This window comes from Amia ocellicauda, chromosome 10 (genome assembly GCF_036373705.1).
Source record: "Amia ocellicauda isolate fAmiCal2 chromosome 10, fAmiCal2.hap1, whole genome shotgun sequence".
Lineage (NCBI taxonomy): Eukaryota > Metazoa > Chordata > Actinopteri > Amiiformes > Amiidae > Amia > Amia ocellicauda.
In genome coordinates, this window is record NC_089859.1 from 32203791 (window position 1) to 32222333 (window position 18543).

Here is an 18543-nt window from a genome sequence, read left to right on the forward strand (position 1 = left end):
CATTTGCTGTCTAATCAAGCACATGTTATTTTTACATAACAATGATTTTCAAAAATGTCAAAAGTTTATTGCCATTACCACTGATGTTATGAAGCATGAAAGATCAATATTTTCGAATTTTAATTCTGCAATGAAAATGTGTTTTTTAATACTTTTTTACACATTTGTCATTGCTGCAAATATATTATTTCCAAATAATGTTCAACGTTCAAATACTGTAATTGCAAAATGGAAATAATACCTTTTCAAATGTATTTTCAATTACTTTAAAATATATATGAAATAGTATTTGACCCAGGTCTGATTTTGCGACAGAGCTTTTAAATGTATTAACCAATTGTATAGCATTGACCTTATTAGTATGACCCAACTACAAACTTACAGAATTAATAACTGCTGGAGACAACAGGCTTTAGACTATGCACAAATCTCATAAATTTGAATTCAAATTGGTTATTGAGTACAGCTAGTCTAAATATTAAAACAGTGGGTGTTTATAAGCTATACATCTTCGAACTGCATTGTGTTTTGGCCTCATCTTGAAGGTTTTGAAATGTTTATAGGCAGAGGACAGGACAGGCAGCTACTGAGGATGACTTCAGAAGAGTTTGATTTCCTGCTTGAGAGAGCTGGACCCCTGATCACCAGGCAGGACACCAAGATGAAACGGGCCATTACTGACAGAGGGAGAGGTTCTCTTTGACCCTAAGATTTTTGGCAACAGGTGTGTACCCCATGGATATGTCTGTAGTATTTTCAGAGTTGTATGGTGGTAAGAGCAGCCTCCAAAGTAGAGTTTGTTATATATATATATATATATATATATCCCTCCTGAGATGTGTGCAAACCTGGTGGCCAACTACAAGAAACGTCTGACCTCTGTGATTGCCAACAAGGGTTTTGCCACCAAGTACTAAGTCGAAGGGGTCAAATACTTATTTCCCTCATTAACATGCAAATCAATTTATAACTTTTTTGAAATGCGTTTTTCTGGATTTTTTTGTTGTTATTCTGTCTCTCTCTGTTAAAATACACCTACCATTTAAATTATAGACTGATCATTTCTTTGTCAGTGGGCAAACGTACAAAATCAGCAGGGGACATATATATATGTACCCAGTAAATAAACAACATGTAGCCTACTCACTGGTCCCACTCTGGTGCTGAGCAACATGTTTCTTGAGGAAATCCAAGCTCCTCAAGATCCAACACTGTTGAGGTGACAAGCTTTTGTTGCCACTGCCAATGGGCTTTGGTTTCAGCAGTTTTCCATACTGAGTCCACAATGATGAAGTCTTGGTCTTCACTTCCTCAACTGAAACCAAGTGAGGGGACAAATAATTAATTCTAGTCTATTTACTTTATTGTAAATGTTCCACTCTAATAATGCCTTATTATACATGTATATAACTGAAGTTGTTTATAATCTATAGATACCAAAGACATTGTTGTTCATAGCAAATGCATGTTATTTTGCCACAATGTAAAAGTCTCTCTCTTTATCTCAATAAATAAATAAATCTCTCGCTCTCTCTGGTGCAGTGTGTAATCTCACACCTGCCTGTTCCAGGGCTTTCAGAGGGTCCTTGAACATTTCTCAATTTGTACATTTGCTACATATTCGAGTCATGGTCTGTGATTGTGTAAAAAATATATCTGTTTGCGTATTTGATTGCAAGAACCCGAAAAGACGCAATGTAAACAAACCGCACATGGTTCTTTTCAGCAGAATCTGAGATACTACGCAGCAAAAAAAAAAAAAGAAAAATTCTCAATCACATTTCGTTTCCCTATACACCAATTTTAGGCAGATCCGCCCAATTTGTCCTCCAAGCCCAACACAACGTTTTGGGAACGAAAATTACGTTGCTACAACGTTGTAGCAACATTGTGCAGGGAGGCTCCCCCTCTCTCTCTATCATGTATCACACACAAACAAAAGCAAAACAGACAATTAATAATTGCTCACCTGTTTCGCCCAATGTATGGCAATTTCTGTCCAAGCCTTTTCTTTGTCTAACCTGTTGTGGTATGTTTTGCAAGATACATTGAACAAGCATTCGTGTTGTTGCCATAATTCAACAAGTGTCTCCTCCATTTCGTTGGTCCACTGTGCACAAGTGTCAGCGTTTCTTCGTCTCTTCGCCATATTGTCTTCCATGTTTTTTTGTTTTTTTCCCTCCTCAGCATCAGCCCATCTCTCACTACACGACCATCGGCAGCAGGAAGCGCCCCGACCAGGCTGCCTGTCCTGATGATCAGTGCCGATCTGTCGTGAGGGCCAAATTGGTCTGAAATCGGCCTTAAAATCGTGTAGTGTGACCCCAGCATTAGTTGATTTGGCCAACCACAATATCTTGTTTTTTGAAAATATATGGCATTTGGACAGCCTTCGCTCCAGGAGGACGTATTTAATGGACAGTAATGAAGCAGAAGCAAGGTTCCTGCAGGTTAAGGATGTGGAAAGATCATTACTTTTAATGACTTTTCATAGTCATAATTACTGACTTTTTAATGACCTGGATTAGAATTAGAATAGTTGCATTGACAAAGTTCATATACGCACAATCGGTGAAATTCTGCAGATCTGCGCATATCTGTGGAAATCTGCGCTACAACGCACTCCATGGCTTCCTTACAGAGAAACACATACACCAATCAGCCATAACATTATGACTACCTGCCTAATATTGCGTAGGTCCCCCTTTTGCCACCAAAACAGCCCTGACCCGTCGAGGCATGGACTCCACTAGACCTCTGAAGGTGTGCTGTGGTATCTGGCACCAAGATGTTAGCAGCAGATCCTTTAAGTCCTGTAAGCTGCGAGGTGGGGCCTCCATGGATCAGACTTGTTTGTCCAGCACATCCCACAGATGCTCGATTGGATTGAGATCTGGGGAATTTGGAGGCCAAGTCAATACCTTGAACTCGTGATTCATCAGATTCACCTTCTTCCATTGCTCCATGGTCCAGTTCTGATGCTTACTTGCTCATTGTAGGCGCTTTCGGCAGTGGACAGGAGTCAGCATGGGCACCCTGACTGGTCTGCGGCTACGCAGCCCCATACGCAACAAACTGCGATGCACTGTGTGTTCTGACACCTTTCTATCAGAACCAGCATTAACTTTTTCAGCAATTTGGGCTACAGTAGCTCGTCTGTTGGATCGGACCACACGGGCCAGCTTTCGCTCCCCACGTGCATCAATGAGCCTTGGCTGCCCATGACCTGTCACCGGTTCACCGCTTTTCCTTCCTTGGACCACTTTTGATAGGTACTGACCAGGAACACCCCACAAGAGCTGCAGTTTTGGAGATGCTCTGACCAAGTCGTCTAGCCATCACAATTTTGCCATAAAGCCAAACACCCTTCTGTGAAACTAGCAACGACAGAAAAGGAAAGAGGAGCAACAAACACATTCATATTACATACTCACACAGCTAACTATTGCTATTTATATTTTATTCGCTGTAACTCGAGCTCACAGTTGTGTTTCTGAATGCAGACCGGCAGTCTGTGTGTTGAGTTTGGTTTGGAAATGTGGAAAAATCAATCGTTTATTCAAGTAGATTGTATAAATTAGCTGGCTTTTCTATTTCCCTGTTGTGACTGGAAAACATTACCACAAGGACGCTAATGTTAAGGCAGCTCACATTGCTAAACTGGCAATTGAATGAAAATGTATAAAAATTTAAAAAGAAAAAGATATTGGTCGGTCAGTTACAGATGTAATTGCAAAATATTCCTTAATAAACAGTCACAACCTTTATAGTTAATTTGAAATTGTGACAATAAAAAGTTGTGATAATGTCAGGCAACAATATTAATAGGAGAGTTACAGGTCTTCTGTTATTATGCCATTTCCATACGTCTTCTAATAATGCATTTTTACATAGATATTTATTTAACGAAGTTATTGTGTTAGATAAGTATTCATCAATTATGAAGTATTCATGGGGAAACGATTTGTGATAGAGACGTGAAGAGAACCATGGTATTGGGCATAGTATTGACCAATGGAAAGGACATTACTGTCTGTCATCATCCCTAGAGATGATATTTTTTACCCAATCCAATGGACCTCTCTCAGCCCTGGCTAGAGAGCAGTGGTCAGAGTGCAGATGAGAGAGAGAAACAGACTTTTACATTGTAGCCTATAAACAATTACTTTTAATGACAACATTCATTTGAATGACTTTTAAGGGCCTTAAGAAAATAATTTGAAATGTAATGACTTTTAATGACGTGCGGAAACCCGGAGAAGAGAGTAGCAATGAAGAGGAAGAGGAGTATGAAGAGCAACAGTGTGTCAACATATAAAATCCTTTCCCATCTGTTAGTTTAGTGTTTATACAGATCCCCATTAGCTGCCATGTTATTTCATATGTGATTGATTAATTTGAAAAAGATGATCCCGTACACTCTCTACACTTGCAAGTGTTATAATTCAATAGAATGCAATGTTTTGATCAAAGACCTTATAACACTTGCAAGTAGAAACTGTATGGGAGCATGTTTTTTCTATCCAGATCCGTTTCCCTCATATGCACCTGTCTAAGACTCTATACAAGTGTGGGATTAGCTTTTGTTATTGTGATTGATTAATTACCTGAATAAATGTCATGTTTGAACATGTTCACAATACATGTACGCACCCTCATGCATTTCTGGTGATGTTTGCCTTTGGCTGGTAAAAATACCAAGTGGCTGGTAAGTTTTTTCCTTCTACCAGACACAGTGGCTAGTGGCCAAAAAGAAAATTTTATCCCCTGTATATAACTATTTCAGAGTGTTGATCCTGTTTCGGTTTGCAACCTCCATATTAAAAGGTAATGTTTAAAGGGGCACGCACACACATCATGGTAATTAACATCAGAGGCTTGGAAAGAGAAGAGATGTGTATTGAAAGGGAGTCGGTAATAATGTAACCGTAAAAAGGAAACATGAAATATATATATATATATATACCTTTTTACAACTTGCCATTAATTAGTTTGGAATAGACTGACATATACCTGTACAGAATCCTGTTATCTGTAATAGTGTTCATGAGGGTTTTCTACTGTGAAGAACATATCGTATCCCTGGTAGATAATGGTATGATCTAGTTGGAGGGGCGTCCCCATTATATAAAAGGGCTCAGTTTTGCAGGAGCATCAGAGTATTACAAGTCAATGCAAGTGGATAGGATCGAGTAGGGTCTGCTTAAAAACCCTAATTCTAAGCTGACCAATAAATACATTAAATACGTTGTTTTGTTTGTGTTTCCACTCTCTGTATATTGAGTGTGTATTTATTTTGTTATTCAAGTTATTATTTTCATTGTTTTATTTTGCCATTTTTCTTGTTTTGTTCCTGTGTATCTGCACATTCTGAATCTTGCTGGCATAAAACATCTTAGCTTTTCTGACATTTGTGCTCCAGTTGCCCCTTCAGTAATAAGGCACAAGGCTCCATGCTTACAAATGAACTGGTACAAATTTTGAATTTGGTTTTTAAAGCCCCTGTGACTGAAGTTTCCTCTGAAGCCAGCTGTACTATCAGTGGTAGCAGCACCAGTGAGGTTCTGAAAGGTAGGAGATTGTGAATATTATTTGGTGTGACACAGTTAAGACAGAAACTGATATCAGAAATACCAGTGGTGAGAATACAACAAAACAACCAAAGCCGAGCAGTACTATTGAATATGTATGTGGAGCTGTGCCACTTATGTTTAAAATAACACAAAATCTACCAAGACTCTCGTCAGAGAATTTACATTGCTTGGAGATTGTGTAAAATAGCTAAAAAGTATGCTAAAATACACCATGTAACAAAAAGTAAGTAAGCAAGTAATTTGTAACCTCCATTTCAATCTACCAGATGCCTGTTACAAAAAAAATCTTGTTTCTTTCACATAATCTTAAAAGTGAATTGAATTTCTTGAGAAGGTACTTATGAACTAAACTATTTTATGATAATACATTAAACCAAAATATACACCTACACAATCAAGTGTCTCTTAAGTCTTCAGTTAGATGTTTATGGCAATCTGTAGTCATAGCTCTGTTTTTTTTTTTCTTGTTCCAATGGGATCTGAGATTATGAAAATAAAACTAATATCTGAAACAATTAATACTTGTGTATCGTTTAGCCTTATGTAGTAGGGGAAAATTGTAATCGGCATTTACCTATGTCTTTATTTTTTGAATTATTACTTTACTCCTTGTACTATAAAGGGGATTTTATTTTGGTTTTACATAAATATATAATAAGCATCTACAACTGTGATAATATGGAAGCTTTCCAGGGGGGACTCCTCTAAAGTGCTGTAACTATTGATCGGGTCAAGCCAGGTCATTAGTCTTTCTTGCTTTAAATTGACAGAGATGTACTCCAGCATTCAACAGAAGCTATAGCCGGCTCCTCACCACCTTACTTTCCCAAATTAAAGTCATTCAAACATCCTCTGGGATCTTTCTGTAATATCCATTAGTGTTCTGCCTTGTAACAAAACCAAATAATCCTTGGCTGTCCCAGAAGTATTGCACTGAATAATCGCTGCCCTCTTAATAGCAAAGTCATCCCCTGATAGCATTCCCAGGTATTGAAATGATTCTCCTCAGCTCTATTACATTTGATGCTCCACTAATTTGGGATGTTAAGTAATGGGATCCTATATTATATGTACACAGCACAAGACATTTATTTAAAAACAAATATACTTTAATTCATTGTTTTAAAAGGGATGTTACATGTGAGTCCCAAAGACAGCTGAGGCATTTGTCCATGTTGGCTTGTGTCAAAAGGGAGCTGTCGGTAGCCTGCTTACATGCTACAGAGAAACATGGCCCCACAGAGACTCGTACTGTGAAAGAGAAGCATAACTGGGCAATATTCGCTGATTTGGTTCAGTGTGTTTACAGAGGACCTATTCAGATAGTGAAAATGGAGCTCCTGATTTTGGCCCTGCTTTCCATTCAAGTGTGTAGAGATTTTAACTGGGGGGTTTAAAATTGGTGAGAGACAAATGGGAAATTGGAAATAGAAAGCCATGCAGTTTGAGTGCTGCTTAATCTAAGACACGAAAAAACAAAAAAAACATGAGGCAATGTTTCTTCATTTTGATGGGCCTAAAGCAGGTGCAAAGTAACAGAATTGAAGCAATTGTGTACTCTAATTAAAACATACTTTATTGAGGAACAATATTAGAAGATGAAATTACAACAGTGATTTGTTTTTGGTCATTCTATAATAGAGACAAACTTTCTGAAAAAACTGACTCAGAAGAGCAGCATTGAAGACCGTATGTTCTGTAAATTTCTTGTAATATCTAAAAATTATTAGATACAAACTTTCCATTGATCTTAAACAAAACATTGTAACAGTGTAGGGCAAGCAAAGAGTATGCATTTTCCATTTCTTACTTTCTGCACTTTCATTACACATAATCTACAGCTGGTGGCAGCAAAACACTAGTTTCAAATTGTCCTGCAATAAAATACAAGAGGTTAAATGTAATGTTAAAGAAATTCAGAAAGAAGTCATACAATATTGTTTAATTTTGTTTCCTATATAAAAAATGTATACAAAATAGATTATACAATTTGTATGACAGAACACAACATATATGTTTCCATTATATATATAAATATATATATATATATATAGTCAACTAAACATTTTCTTAAATAACATATACAAATGTATTCAGAGAAGGTATTATATGACTGAACGTCTACAATTCTCATTACAAATTATGTATAGGTCTTTAACAAAAAAAACGATGTGATATTTATTTCCCCTTCTAATTATGGAAAATAAGATCCAACACAATAACTGAATGAAAAAACAAGAAAAATCTTATCAAATTGCAGGAATTACTCAGACAAACTCCTACACACACATTTTTAAGGGTTTTGTTGATTACTAGAACAGTTAGATAATGTTTCCCTCAATAGATCTGAGTAAGACCTTTTCCAGAAAGTTAGACATAATGGTGTAATGGGGAAATAAATAAAATCTGCAAATTAGTTTCCTTGCAATGCAACTACAAATGAAAGATTATATAATGATAAACCCACTGGAACAAAAATAATTACAAATTTGACTCATACGTAAAACAACACCTCACTATATAACAATTGTGATATGTGGAAAAATGTCTCAAGCTGAACTGAAAGATGTGGTTTTGGGAAGGTCAGAAGTTATAAAAATGAGTGATTCCATTCATATACTTGTCAATGAACTAATGAGTAATCATGAGAAAATAGACACAAATGCATGGGAATTGAACTATTAAACTTCCATTCTCTATGTTTTTGAGTAAGAAAAGCTTCAGCAGCCTATAAATCTAATCACTTATGGCTTGTCACACTACTTCTAATATCTTTACATAATTGCCATTTTTTTTTGCTTTTTGTACACAAATTGAATACATGTGCTTTAAACCTTCTTGTTGTCACCCACAGCTTCTACAATGCCTTCCCCAATCTTGAAGTTTCATTCAAGACTAGATATAAGGGCATGCAATCAAGCAGCAAAGAAAAAAACCTAAGCAAGATGGCAATTTAAAGTAAGATAGCACTAAGGAGAAAATATTAAATTATTCTGAACACCTATAAATTTACTCCACAAATCTTTTAAATAGCCTAAACACTTTAATGTCAGTTTTATATGTTAAAAAGACCCCAGTGAAGACTTTGTAAAGATTGATTGCACTGATTGCTATCACATGCACATGCATTAAGTAATTTACATTAGTATGGCGTGTTTTTTGGCTATATCAGGAACTGCATAGCAGCACGTTTCCAGAAGAGTATTGCCAAAGCATCATGGCTTTTCTATGTAAACCCACCATTGTCCTTCAGATTTAGTTTTGTGTTAAATGGAGATGTCGGAGGAGCATGTGAGCTGAACAGAAGTAGGCACATGGTGCTTTAAGAAAAGTACAGCGTAGCATTAATGTGGCCTCCTTTAACGAAACAGACCAATTCATAGTTGTGCCCCCTTTTCAAATTCACTACATTGATTTATTCCTTTTTGTTCTTCTCACAAAGTTCTTTCATTATGAAAAGTTCAGTTTAAGATTCACCATACATCAGGTTACACAATTATTTGAAAAATGTCGAGTGCCATCGTTTGCAGTTGCGGTGGGGGTCTGCATTTTGGCTTTCTACCACAAACATAACTTCATTTTTTATGATTAATGATGCTGCACTCATGTTGAATTTATGGAGTTTCATATTAGTCAACCTTCCTGAGTTTTTCACTGTCAATTTTTATTGTGCCTCTGTGTTATCTTGAATAGTTTAAAATAGGTACTTATTTATTCTGTTGTCATAAGCTTGCTAATATTTTGGTATTTTGATGTAAATTCCTTTTTCTTTTTTAAATGATTACATTACATTATTAACCTTCCTATTTTATATGTATCATTCAAACATTGCAAAAAAATACATACATACAGTGAGGGAAAAAAGTATTTGATCCCCTGCTGATTTTGTACGTTTGCCCACTGACAAAGAAATGATCAGTCTATAATTTTAATGGTAGGTGTATTTTAACAGTGAGAGACAGAATACCAACAAAAAAATCCAGAAAAACGCATTTCAAAAAAGTTATAAATTGATTTGCATGTTAATGAGGGAAATACGTATTTGACCCCTTCGACTTAGTACTTGGTGGCAAAACCCTTGTTGGCAATCACAGAGGTCAGACGTTTCTTGTAGTTGGCCACCAGGTTTGCACACATCTCAGGAGGGATTTTGTCCCACTCCTCTTTGCAGATCCTCTCCAAGTCATTAAGGTTTCGAGGCTGACGTTTGACAGCTCGAACCTTCAGCTCCCTCCACAGATTTTCTATGGGATTAAATTCTGGAGACTGGCTAGGCCACTCCAGGGCCTTAATGTGCTTCTTCTTGAGCCACTCCTTTGTTGCCTTGGCTGTGTGTTTTGGGTCATTGTCATGCTGGAATACCCATCCACGACCCATTTTCAATGCCCTGGCTGAGGGAAGGAGGTTCTCACCCAAGATTTGACGGTACATGGCCCCGTCCATCGTCCCTTTGATGCGGTGCAGTTGTCCTGTCCACTTAGCAGAAAAACACCCCCAAAGCATAATGTTTCCACCTCCATGTTTGACGGTGGGGATGGTGTTCTTGGGGTCATTCCTCCTCCTCCAAACACGGCGAGTTGAGTTGATGCCAAATCTGATCTCATCTGACCACAACACTTTCACCCAGTTCTCCTCTGAATCATTCAGATGTTCATTGGCAAACTTCAGGCGGGCCTGTACATGTGCTTTCTTGAGCAGGGGGACCTTGCGGGTGCTGCAGGATTTCAGTCCTTCACGGCGTAGTGTGTTACCAGTTGTTTTCTTGGTGACTATGGTCCCAGCTGCCTTGAGATCATTAACAAGATCCTCCCGTGTAGTTCTGGGCTGATTCCTCACTGTTCTCATGATCATTGAAACTCCACGAGGTGAGATCTTGCATGGAGCCCCAGACCGAGGGAGACTGACAGTTATTTTGTGTTTCTTCCATTTCGCACCAACTGTTGTCACCTTCTCACCAAGCTGCTTGGCGATGGTCTTGTAGCCCATCCCAGCCTTGTGTAGATCTACAATCTTGTCCCTGACATCCTTGGACAGCTCTTTGGTCTTGGCCATGGTGGAGAGTTTGGAATCTGATTGATTGATTGCTTCTGTGGACAGGTGTCTTTTATACAGGTAACGAGCTGAGATTAGGAGCACTCCCTTTAAGAGAGTGCTCCTTATCTCAGCTCGTTACCTGTATAAAAGACACCTGGGAGCCAGAAATCTTGCTGATTGATAGGGGATCAAATACTTATTTCCCTCATTAACATGCAAATCAATGTATAACTTTTTTGAAATGCGTTTTTCTGGATTTTTTTGTTGGTATTCTGTCTCTCACTGTTAAAATACACCTACCATTAAAATTATAGACTGATCATTTCTTTGTCAGTGGGCAAACGTACAAAATCAGCAGGGGATCAAATACTTTTTTCCCTCACTGTAAATAGATAACATGAACTACGTTACATTCTGACAATTTGCAAACATCTGCCCTGATTTAAAAATAAAGAAATATCAGAATTAGTTTATTGTGCAGAAACTTTATTACAATCTCTTTAGTGATGTTTTGTCCAGATTACATTCTTTTAATCTCTTGTATAGTAAAACATCTTGTCTGTGGGATTCCTTTTAGGTACATCTTCTTCCCACTGTCAGATCTTCCAATATGCTAATCCCCCTGCACAAATTGCTCACATTTTTTAACTGATAAAAATGAAGATGGTAAGAGTAATGACTTCAGTTTTATAGTACTGTAAGTTTCCCATTACAAAACAGAACAGGCAGTGAGAGAATGCAATGGTAAATCCTGTTGGCCTGTTTTTAATAACCAAAGTTCATGATTTCCCTTTGGAATCTACAGAAAGAACATTGATTGGGTTAACTGGGAATTTAAAAATATCTATATTTCAATATTAAAAAAATAATTCGGATTATTATACAGTTCCAGTTTAGGGCTTGACCAAATCAACACTTTGCCCCACCTGCGAATCACACATTTTGATTTTGATTACCCTATCACATTTTGATTTATAAATAGCAGGGCTATAAAGTGGATTCTAACAATAAATTAAACTGCGATACTGTACAGAGTTGTACAGATTTGTACTTTGGGATTTTAACTTGATCTTCATTTTATCTTGTTTCCCATGGTACTAGAAAAAAAGCTTTTCTGATCCACATCAAACAAAATGCTTTTTATTTGTTTCATGATTTTGTCTGTTATGGAACATTTTCTCAGGGGATACTGCTTCAATAATATAGCAAAAGAGGCTGTTCTGTGATTCATTGCCATCATCCCAATTAATATTGCATTGTATAATGTCCATACACAGTGGCGTAGGTTTGGTTTCAGAAATGGGTGGGATATGTCAATATTCTTATCGAGTGGTGGTGGGGGACGCTGTCAATATTGGTGTGTGTGGGGGGGGTGGTGGAGGGGGGACACATTCCCTACCTATGGAGCCAGACATACATTACTAGAGGGAACAATTTAACATTCTCTCAAAATTGGGGGGTTGTCCTCCCCCATGCCCCCCTAAACCTACACCTATGCATATACAACTGCACTGCCCCTTGTCAGTAAAATGTTGTTAATAGCTAAAATTTATATTAGTTTAGAAATATTCAATAACATAATGAAAAGACATGGATGAAATATAATGCTAAAAAGGATTACATGCATTTTCTAGATTAAATGATGTCTTTATGATTGTCTTTTTTTCAAATCAGGAAATGCTATAGCTGCTAAGAAAGTCCAAAAGCAGTCCAAAATTCAGTCCAAAAGCAGGTTTAAAATATAAGCTAGCAGATACCATCATCATTTGGATATCAGCATGTAATGTTGTAATTTTCAGTTAAAAACTGAACTTTTGAAGTCTCCTTTCATTGAATTATTGAGATAAATACAGTTATTGCATGTTTAATGCACATTTCACCATCACTGTCAGAACACACACTACTGGAGATACAGAGTTGTTTGATACTTCAGGTGACCTAGAAATGCAATTCAGAATCTTAGTGACAACTAGAAATCCTTGATTATTTCCATTAGTTGTCAAAAGATTTGTACATATTGAGTATGTTTCATGATTTATTCATATACCTCAGTCTCAAGGCTATAAGGACCATTTCCCTACAACGGAGTGTTTCCAGTCTATTTCACATCTGTTACCAATCATATGGGAAAAAAAAAATGTTTTCAAGAAACAATGGGAAATAGTGTTTTGTCATGTTGTTGAGCCACAGAATAACCCATTGAGAATCGGCTTGCAAAATACCGTTAAGCCCCAATTCTGTAAGCATCTGGGGAACAATATGTAAATCAATCGGTTTCCCTAATTCTTAATGTTGATGAGAGAAAGCTGTCAGGAGGAACATAGATTTACCCTTCTTTCCCTTTCGCTTAATGTGTAAAAGCTGAATTTTCTGCATGTGTCTGAGTACATTCCCATCTCTTGACCACACACACAATCCTGCACCATTGTGTGACGGCTTTGTAGAATGGGATTTTGAGTAAGGGATATTACAACAATTCTTGAATGCATTATGAAAAAAGAAAGATCCTACTACGTTTGGATGTTTCCTGCTTTTGTCTTCCTAAATTGTCCTCCAACCTGTAGTTATCAGCAATGTTTAAATGCACTTCAGCGAAGATAAGGAAGTTAAATTGATAGAGTACAAGAGAGCATCAGCCATCGGTCATCATTCAACTGCAGATAAAACCACCTTGCATGTTTGCAGAATCATTGAGAAGCTCCAGAAGCTGTCTTTATGTAAGTGCAGACCACTTTGTACGTGTTTGTTCAGGATTAAGTGTACAAATTTTGCTTATTTTTTGCTAACCATGCACAATCTTTTGTGTGCTCTCTGCAGGGAAGACTTTTAAATGGAAAAGTAAGTAGCTCAGAGGTTTTAGTGTAATAGAGTAGTTCATGTTCATGATAGTATGCAAGTTAGTATAAGTACGTAAGTATAATAATTATTATTTGTACTATTATTAGAAATTATTTCTATTATAATGTATCGTAGGTAATTAGGCAAGCAACAAAAAAAATTGCATTATGGAACTAAAAAGCATCACAATCAGGAGCATGTATGAGAAACAGCAACGTTAGGTTGTGAATGCAAGCCCAGTTATCTGAGAAAGGAAGCACTGCCCAAGGGGGAGGGGTTTAGCTCATTACTGTAGGAACCTCATCGAAACATTTTTCGATCAAAGCTGCCTCTAGACCCCTGTGAGAGTCACTGAAACAGTCCCTACCTGTTTCCTGTTTGTATATATGCTAATGCACACACAGGAACTTCCTCTTTGCTGAGAGACTTGACCTCCCATGCAACCTTTTGAGATGGAAGCACTGCCCGAGGGGGAGGGGTCACTGTATACACAAATCGTCACAAGGGAGGAAGCAGCGAGCCCCGAGGTGTACCTGCTAGGGGGGCCTCGCTGAACCAGCTCTAGATAGAAGGCCGCAGGGGCCCCTTGGGGCTGCATCTGTGCTGCCCAGGAGTGAAGAACACAGTCATGCTACACTGGGAACAGTAATTCAACAATTGTGTACAAAGCAGGGCTACAGAGTATTTCTTGTGCCCTCCGCTTAACACAGTAGCAACGGCCTTTTGCTCTACTAGTGCAGCTAGGAGCGGGGCCACAGCTCCCCTGTGTACCAATGAGCTATATAAGTAGTGGGATAAAGGCATTGCACATGCACACCTCGCAACACATCAAACATAATGAACAAACTACATACAGGGTGACATTGTTCGGGGTCCAGAGGGCTGCAGCAGCTGCAGGGCCGGAAACATGCTTCAGGCCAAGTCTAGATGGAGAGCGAAGCAGAGCTCGATCCCAGCAAGCTGGGAGAGTCTCTACAGGACAGTCACAGAACCAGGTAGACAGAGGCCACGGCCACCTCCGGCTGCCCAGTGCTCGCCTCCTGCTCCACCAGTTCACTAGGAGCGGGGCTACAGCTCCACTGTGTCAGTGAAGTGCACAAAACATACATGTATATACACAGCAGCTAGACAGGGCACACCCAATAGCCCCTGCTGAACACAAAACCCAGGTAATACAAAGCGGGGGCCACAGGAAGCCAGTTCATGTGTTCTCTACTTGATACAGGAGCACTCACCTCCTGCTCGATTAGCATAGCTAAAGGCAGCAAAAAACAAGCTCTACCGTGCTGTAACAAATTAACTGTGTACAAAGTGGGGCAACAGACCACTCAATGAACAAACTATGTACGATAGTGGGGCAACAGGAGACCAGCTCCTGTGCCCTCCATTTCAACAAACAAAGTATGTACAAAGCGGGGCAGCAGGGGGCAAACATAGGAGCCGCTACCCCCCTCTTCTCCACCAGCACAGTTAGGATTGTGGTGATAGTGAGCTCTACTGTGCCACAGCCAAGAAACTATATACAGGTCTGCTTCGGGGTCCTCCGCATAACAGACTTGAAACGGGACAACAGGAATCCAGCTGCTTTGCCCTTCACTTAGTACAGGAGCAGACACCACCTGCTCCACCAGTGGAGCTAGTGCACCAGAACTATACACAATATACAGATATATAAACACAGTAGGCTCAACAGGATACACCTGAAGGCCTCACTGGAACAACAACTATACACAGGGTAGCCCTAAAAGGCAATAGTACCTGCAAGGACGCATGTATGAGCCCTGGAGTCCATAGCTTGACAGAGGTCAGGTGGAAGGTCTCAAGACAGTGGCACAGAAGACAGAGGGGGCTGGTGTTTGCCATCCCTCTGCCTGGTTTGGGCCTCGGAGTTCCTCCAGAAGCGACCTCAGAGGACCTCTTGCTCTTGATGTCTGTCTGTGGGGCTGAATTGGAGATGTAGCATGGGGGTATACCTCTGCCAGCTGTCGGGACTGCTCCCTCTCCTGGATGGAGTGAGTCAGTATCGCCTCCACAGACAGGCCGAAGGTGAAACCGCGGAAGATTGGCACGTCCATCAGGTAGGCTCTTGTCTGCATCTGGTACCCTCCGTGCCTGTGACACCCATAGCTGACAGCGTGCCGCCACCATGGCTGCCAGGGAGTGACTGTTGGCATGCGCACCATGGCGCATAACAGTGATCAACAAGTCAGTCGTTGCCGCTATCTCCCCTAAAGGTGGCACGGCCTCAGCCAAGTAGAGGGCCAGCAGGCTTTCAGTATTGCTCAAGTGGGCAGCTTGGGCTTCAGCCTTTCAGGCCCTCCGGAGCAGGGTTTCAGTGACCTGACACTGCCTGTTAGGGCAGGACAAGTCCTGGGGCTCTGCAGACAGGGGGTGCAAGGAGACCAGCACCGCAATTGTGGAGTTTACCTACAGGAATTCAGCCAGACCTGCATCTCTCGCGCTCTGTATCCTGGCAAAGGCCTCACCTGCCCAGGCCAGGGTGGGGGCCATCGCCAGTTGGTCCCAAGAAGACTGCACTAGTGAGAGGGCCCAGGGGGGCTGTTCTCGAACATTGAGCACAGGGGGGTGGGGTCATTCGGCCAAGGGGTCTGGAGGCATTGCTGAGCCCGCAGGATGACCGCCCAAAACTCACCCTGTCTTTCAGCAGGAGCAGTGTCCTCAGATTTCGAGGGTGGAGGAAGCGGGTTCACGTTCTCCACCATGATGTCCGCCTCCAGTGCTGAGTCTGTATGTGGACTGAAGGAGAGCCTGTACTCCTCCCATGCCTGTTCGCTGCCCCTGTCCAGAGAGTGGGCAGATAGGCTCCTATCTGACTATCTGGGCGATGTGCACCGGTGGAAGAGTCTTAGGAGGGGGAGGGGGATGGGGAGGAGGGGCCACCTGGGTACTTTAGATTCCGCAGATCTGGTCCATACTGGCGTTGTGCAATGCTGCTCTTCTGGCTGTCATTCTGTCGGCAGAGCCAGGGCCCCTGTGTTGGGCTGGCGATGATGATGAGGAGGAGGAGGAGGAGGGGGTCTGAGGGTGCAGCTCTTTGTCCTTGTCACTACTGGTAGCATGAGGCCCTTCAGCCCATTCAGTTTGCACAGGTAGTCCAGCTCCTCCAGGATGGCACATCCATACGTGCCATCGCAAAAAGGTTTGCTGTGTCTCCCAATACAGTCTCAAGAGCATGGAGGAGATATCAAGAGACGGGCCGTTACACGAGTAGAGCTGGACAGGCCCATAGAAGGGCATCAACCCAGCAGCAGGAGTGGTATCTGCTCCTTTGTGCGAGGAGGAACAGGAGGAGCACTGCCAGAGCCCTACAAAAATACCTCCAACAGGCTACTGGTGTGCATGTTTCTGTCCAAACTGTCAGAAACAGACTCCCTGAGGGTGGCATGAGGGCCCGACACCCTCTAGTGGGACCTATGCTCACAGCCCAGCACCATGCACCTCGATTGGCATTCACCAGAGAACTCCAGAATTGGCAGGTCCACATTGGCGCCCCATTCTCTTCACAGATGAGATCAGGTTCACACTGAGCACATGTGACAGACGTGAAAGAGTCTGGAGATGCTGGTGCAGTGGGCCCTGGGTTTCTCCTGGTGCAGGACAATGCCCGGCCTCATGTGGCCAGAGTGTGTAGGCAGTTCCTGGATGACGAAGGCATTGATGCCATTGACTGGCCCTCACGTTCCCCAGACCTGAATCCAATTGAAACCTTTGGGACATTATGTATCAGTGCATCTGACGCCGCCAAGTATCGCCACAGACTCACAGTCCAGGAGCTCACTGATACCCTGATCCAGGTCTGGGAGGAGATCCCCCAGGACATCATCCGCCGTCTCATCAGGAGCATGCCCAGACGTTGTCGGGAGTGCATACAGGCACGTGGGGGCCATACACACTACTGAGTCACATTATGAGTTGCCATGATGAAATTCACGCAAGTTGGAACAGCCTGTGATTTCAATTGTTTACTTTGATTTTCGGTGTGAGTTTGAATCCAGACCTCAGTCGGTTGATGATTTTGGTTTCCATTGACCGTTGTTATGTCATTTTGTTCTCAACGAATTACACAATGTATAGTAAAGATCTTGATCTTTAATATATTTCGTTCATTGAGATCCGATATGTGATTTAAGTGTTCCCTTCATTTTTTGAGCAGTGTAATTGTAGCCACTCGGTGGGTGGAGATACTATTTGTAAATCCAGCCAGCCAAAAAAATGCAGTTCAAGCTTTTCTAAGAATATAAACAGCAAACAAACACAAAAGTTTTGTCGATACAACCTGATGAGTCCACGGTGCAATGGCAAAGAGGAAGTTCCTGTGTGCACATCACCATATATACAAACAGGAAACAGGTAGCCTGGACTGTTTCATTGACTCACACAGGGGCCTATAATCAGCTTTGATAGAATATTTTTTTGATGAGGTTCCTATGGTAACCAGCTAAACCCCTCCCCCTTAGGCAGTGCTTCTGATTAAAAAGATAATATATGACTTTGAGTCCACATTGAATTGACTTACTTTTGACTTTTATCATGGTAATATAGTTATAGAACTGGTCCAGAAGATACCAATACTTGAGTCTACTTTTCCTAACAGTAAAGCTGTTGCTTAAACCCAGACACTCTTTCATGATTTCTTGTTTTGGTCAAGCCAGTGCAACCAGCAAAAATACCTAAAAAGGCTACTTTCAATTTTAGATCAGTTCGTGCTCTGTATTTAAATTACCAATAAGTGTGCATGCACATATTCGCTGACCGCTTTTGAGAATCTGAGCATCCCGAAAATAGCTTTTGTGGGTTAAACATTGGAGTAAATCAGGAAACCTAAAAGAAAAGGTTAAGAAGTCCCTAAAATGAATCATATTTTGAATTTGATCCAAAATACATTATTCTTCTATAGCAGTGGATGAGAAGTTGGAAGTTAAAAAGCTGGGTCCTCATCAGCCATAAGGTGTTCAAATCTTAAAATCTGACACAAAACCAAAGCTTTTATGTTTTCGTTTGACAGAAAGGACTGGCTTCAGATAAGTGAAGCAAAATCAGCACTGTTCTGTTTCCC

At 40.6% G+C, this 18543-nt stretch overlaps 1 long non-coding RNA gene across 1 annotated transcript in view; it reads right to left on the minus strand.

Annotated features, from left to right (window-relative positions):
• Positions 1-1155: 1155 nt before the first annotated feature.
• The window catches only part of LOC136760523 (uncharacterized), a 56880-nt gene continuing 39492 nt past the window's right edge, over positions 1156-18543 (minus strand). The window contains exon 3 of the long non-coding RNA XR_010820209.1: positions 1156-1315. This is a non-coding gene — a long non-coding RNA (uncharacterized LOC136760523). The remainder of the gene's footprint in view (positions 1316-18543) is intronic.